Here is a 6,061-nt window from a genome sequence, read left to right as displayed (position 1 = left end):
TTTACATATTTACCTTTACTACACGTGTCTTTTAGATTACCCATTCACATCCCTGACTTCAATTTGAGTATTTTTTTAACACTTTTCTTCTAACACCAAGGATCCTCACTGAGTACCCCTGAAGATCCTCTTCTTACAATGCAATGTGTGCCACTGTTCTATTTATCCCTATAAGCAAGCCGCACTATGCAATGAATATGGCCCATCTATAGGAATGAATAGATCTGGTGCCACATGCACTGTAAGAGGACCTGTGGAGGTTTTTTTCTTGTTTCATTTCACTTTGTGATTTTGGCCCTAAAAGAGGATGGCAGGCGGTGCAAAAGGCTGAAATAAAATGCCCCCCACTTCATATTTGCCAAGGGCCCCATTTTTTCCTAAACCATCTCTGTGGAATGTCACCAGACATTCTGTACTTGGTGAGGTGGGGGATTAATTAAAGGACAACTGTATTATGGATAGGTATTCAGCTATAATTAGAAGTTGGAGGTTATTTTTATTCTATAGTGCTAAAGCAGCGTGCACATTCTAGACTCCTGTGTACAAACTGATCCTTTCTCTTCAATATTTTTAGAAGTCACAATTGCAGTTCTATTTTTCCTTTGGAGAAGTGTAATTAAATATATTCTTTTTTTCCTATTCCTATACTATAATTTTCATCAGTTTGTCTGAAAAGGATTTGGATTGCCATAGCATCTGGCTGAATATTTATCCCCCATTTTGGGATTGTGACATATGACAAAGTTGTATGGAAGCTAAGAACTTCGAAAACCCTCTGGGCTTTATTTGCAGTAAAATTTCCACATTGCTATTCTGACAAAAATAATTAATGTAAGTAATCATGTTTATAATTAGAGTTAGTGCAGCCTTGGGCTATTGCAAATCAATGTTTACAAAGTTAGGATTGTATAACCCTCTTACCAAAGATGCCTTACCCCAAATGCTTCCCCTTCGTTGTTATTTCTGGATTAACAAATAGCTAATACAAATTAAATATACATTTAGTATAATTAGTTGTTTAATAAAATAGCATCATTGGTGATGTCATAGACGTGGTTTTGCTTAGCTTCATATAAATACAATCATTTAATTTACTTGAATAAAACCGAGCATGAAACAGGTAATTTAAAACAGAATGGCCTTGAAGAAGAATGGTAAATGTGTGTTTAATTTAATATGAACTGCAGAACTACTAACAGTAAAGTTTAAAAATCAGGATCAAGCTGCTGCAGAGCTTGACTGAGGTGGTTAGGAACTTCCCACAGACTAACACACTCCTTATTCTTATCCACCTCCTTATAGCCAAAATAAAGACAACTTGCATGTACATGACTGTGTAAGGTCAGAGCTTTCTGCTCCTTTAACCCCAAAGACTTACCCTATTACCAACACTAATAATAAAGCGACAAACATTAGCGGGTGTGGTACAATTGGCCTTTCGGGTATTTAATATTAGTACAAAAACTTGAATTGAATACATATTAACAGTTCCATATTAACTTATACTTAGCCATAACCAACTTTAAAACATCATAACAACCATTCCAGTTACCGTTAAGACATACCATTACCACCAATTATCAACCACCAGGGGACCTGCACTTTGACATATCTGGCTCTCAGGCGCAAACCCACCTCCTCAAGAACTATCAATAGTGCATCCAACTCTGCCAAACTATCATCCTTGTTATTATGACAATTCCATTCCTTAGGAGACCCATACCATAGATGGCTATCCTTCCCATTTAAAGCCAATTCCACACAACCCTCTCGAGGACCTCTACTGCCCAACCAACATTTACTAACTCCAGAACGGGAGGGCGGGAATCTTCTCTTTTTCAAAAATGTTGTGACCTTGACATTTCTATTGTCCCACCTTTTGTTTTTGATAATTGACCTATCCTTACTCTCCCCCTATCAGACCACTTATTTCCACCTATTAGGACCCACCACTCCCCTCAAACCTTAGCCGCCCCCCCCCCCCCCCCCCCCCCCCCCCCCCCCCCCCCCCCCCAGTCATGCTGGCCATCCACCCATCTTTTTTTTTTTCTTTTGCTCCTGGCCACTCTGTTCAAAATTGCCCAATAGCAGTTTATTAGCAAATTTTGTTCCTATAACATAATTACTTGACTTCATACTTCATAATTATGTCCTATCTATATAACAAAACATACCAATATAACCCCACATTAACCAGCATAAACCAAAAAGGTTGCAGATCCTTGAAGGAATTCCACAATTAACCACCAAAAGCCATTATTATTGCTGGTTCTCAACCCTGTAGATTCAGGAGTGATAACAATGACTGTCCAACTACTCCTAGGACCCATGTTAAAACTAGATGTTACAATGTCACCAATGACCCCCATATCGAAGATGGCTCTCCACTAACTCCATGACCCAATTTCAGGGAGGTAGTGCAGGAAATTTGTAACCTATTGTCCCAACCTTCTGACCCCACCTCCTATTCACTCGCACTTATATTACCTTTTCTCCATGCATATTGTACTTTACTCACCAATCCTAACTGTTGAACTTCTTCTGATCTCCCCTCCTATACCTTATAATTAACCTTATAATTCTGAGCTTTGCAGCTATACCGAATACATGTGGCTTATCCTAGTACATTGATCTACAAAATGTTTTGTCTTGGGTTATTTGGCACTATCCCCTTCTAATATGTTTACTTTTGCAAAATGTGCCTCAGAAATTGTTACTAGCAGAATATGCTATGGAAACTGGTAATAACAGGAGTGCTAGTTATGTCAGCGTGTTCACATATTTGGCTATTTTTTTTTCTTCTTTCTTTTTTACCTACCTTACTAGTAAAAACTACATCACTCGAGTATAAACCTAAGCCACAAATTGTGTCTGTCACTGCTAATTTTCAAAACCGTAACCAACATATGCCAATAAAAGTCATGTGAATTATACATCCTTACAATGTTATTTTTAAAATATTATTTAAAAAAATTCATAAAATGTGTGATTTTTTTAATTAGTTTTTTTTCTACATTGGCTGGTATATGCAAAAACAACTTTAGGAAAAAGTTAGGAAGGGTTGGACTTCCTGTCAAGTTTCATTGCTGTCTGTGTTCCCATTGGGAAATGTACCCCCATTCTTTCTCCTGATGACAATTGTCATACTGTATGGGAGGGAAACTCCATCATTTGAGTTGTCATCAGAGCAATAGATGGAGTAAAATCCCTTGATGGGCTGTTATGGGGACATCTCTCTGGAAAGAAAATTTTGTTCACTTTGGAGGAATTTCCTCTTTTTTCCTGTTCTGTCTTTGAGATAGAAAATGAAGGGAAATTTCCCTAGTGGGAGCCTTTTCATGCTTTATACAAAACTAAAAGAAAACTTCCTGGCATACACATAGCAACCATATATATATATATATATATATATATATATATATATATATCACAGAAAAATTTTTGTTTTGGAGTGTTTGGTTTGGTTTCCTATGCATATAGGACCTGTGCAATCATGACCAACATACATTCACCTAAAAATTCTGTGCACCAGCAAGTGTGTATTAAAGGAAATAAAGAAAGAAAACATTTATTCCAAAAGTACTTCATAAAAACCTCACAATAATTGCTGTATACCCATAAAGCGAAATGTAATTGACATTGAAGTCATTATCGCTCCTTGATAAGGTTTCAGAGAGTACAAGCTTTTATTTCAAGCTGAAGAACTACGGCAAACAAAAGTTTCATTTAGCCCAAAGCAGAATATTGAGTTGCTCATTAAACAGAGGGAAATTAAGTGATTGAAGTCAATTCTGATGATATGATTATAAAATATTTGCCTATCACCCTATTCAATTTGTAGTGACATGCAGAGAAGAGGTCAATTCTAACTACCACAATGGTAAAAAAAGACATTGTCAGTATAGAGTGAAAATCAAAAATGGTATTTAAAGTGAATTCTAAGTTAAAGAGCTGCATTATTAAAGAGCTTATGAAAAGTATTATGAAATAAATGGAGAATAAAAGTCAAATCCAAAACCAAAGTTTCCCATGTTAATCAACCAGATTTCACCTTATAGTATCCTTGGGATTGAAGAAAGTGATCTGCCTGGTCACTGTGAGGTAATATTTTTTCTCAGTTTATTTCTCCAGTTTGTATGAATACCTGCCTACCAACTGACAACAGGTAGGAACATTTTTGTTTGTCCTGGCACAGTCTTTGCACAACGAGAAGCTCTTCCAACCAATAAAGATTCTTGTTGTTGCTTGTACTAGAACAACAAATTTTGCATGTTTGGATATTAAAGCACAAACTAATTTTTTGGGGTTTTCAATACGCATCCTATAAACATGTTGGTAAATTGGGCCCATGCTCAGGGCTAGTCAAGGGTAAGTATTTTTTTAACATTGAAATACCACTGTCAGGGTAGCAAATTTCAAATTAAAATGTCTTAGACAGAAATTGCTGTTGGGCATAGCCACCTAGAAGTACCTGCACTTACCTGCAGCTCCCTTCAGTACCCAAAAAGATGTGTCGATTGTTTTGTAGTCTCAAAACCCAGCTTGATCAGCTTCTCCAGGCACCCCTTCACTAGATGTGGGAATATGTAAGGAATTGCAGAATGGTAAAGGATTGTAAATAGGAAATGTTGAAAAAAATATAATGAAAACATATATAGTATTGTGAGCCATAATCTAAATGTTTTTTGACACTTTGAAGATGCAGTTATCCCTTAAAGATATCCCATTAAGAACAACCTGTGCATGTCCATCTCTTGTTGTATGGGCAACCTTATTTAGGATTTAGTGTTTTTACGTGTTTTATGTGTTTTTACGTTCTTACAGGTCATTTCAAGCTGTGGTGGTCAATATAAGTTGTTTTACTTTAAGCAATGTCTGTTTTTAAGGGAATATGTCAAGTGAGAATAAAAGTGGATGTTATTGCTGAACTCTTCTAGTGAGAATTCCAGTTTTCTGGCAGTCATGGAGATGGCAGAAAACTTAGACATATTTAATGTTTAAAATAAGCATGGAGGTGAGAAAGTGATCCTTTTTGACCATTTATAAAGTGTCTGTTTTATCCATGTCTGTGACTTAAAATAAACTAAAGTTTTAGTATGAAGCATTGCTGGAATACAGGTATTTACTGCACAAGAAACTATGTTTGTTCTGCAAAAAAGTGTCTTACAGCCTGTCAGCATGTTTCATAGTAATATGTACTCTCAGTGTAACTCTTCAGCATTTCTTGGCCAGCCCTTCAATATGGATGAAGATATGAAGATTCATATGGTTGCTCAATCCAGAAGACCAAGTGAAGATGAAAGTGCTGTGAAGGAAGCTTGCATGGCTGGAGCAGAGGTAAGTATAGAGGTGTTTTAGTTGTAATTTAAGTCAGACACGGTCATGCAATGGGAGGTCCCTTTTCATAGACCTATCCCTACCATATGTAGGCATCCCTGTAAATTGGTTTCGTTTTCTTAGCTGCAAGACAGACAAAAGCCGCGGTATGATCGCGATGGCTAGACCATCATAGTTCTCCAGACCTTTATTCTAGGCTATTACAACTATGATTATTGGATTAGCTGGATAAGCCGCGGATTGCCGGACGGCATTAGGCCGGATGAGCCAGAGTGCCGGAACGAACTATAGGCTAGGCCGTATCTCTCCTAAAGGCTGGAGTTTGCGGACCCTTGTTCTAGAGCATTAGAAAGTAACACACTAAAAATAATGAAGCCAAAATAGATGCACTAAAATGAAACTGATGCCTTCAAATCAAGCACTAACTAAAATAATGACCCTGTTTATGATAAAAAAAAAATGGCAGCAAAAGACTGTTTGCCCAAGCAGCTAGCAATCAGAAATCTCCTCACAGCCCCTAATTACCCCTATGTAGTTATTCAGCTTTTCCTGTGGATCTTAAATCCTTGGAGAAGGCATTCAGGCATTTCAGCATAGTGCTGGGACCTCTTCCGTCAATGGTATTTGTAGCAGACATTCCCTATTAAACAAAACTACTGCTCTATAGTACACCAACACAATACTATTCCAAGTCTTCCTTTTTATAAGGATGGGGCTTACAAGC

This window comes from Pyxicephalus adspersus, chromosome 6 (assembly GCF_032062135.1).
Source record: "Pyxicephalus adspersus chromosome 6, UCB_Pads_2.0, whole genome shotgun sequence".
NCBI classification, from domain to species: Eukaryota; Metazoa; Chordata; class Amphibia; order Anura; family Pyxicephalidae; genus Pyxicephalus; species Pyxicephalus adspersus.
This window is presented reverse-complemented; position numbering follows the sequence as displayed.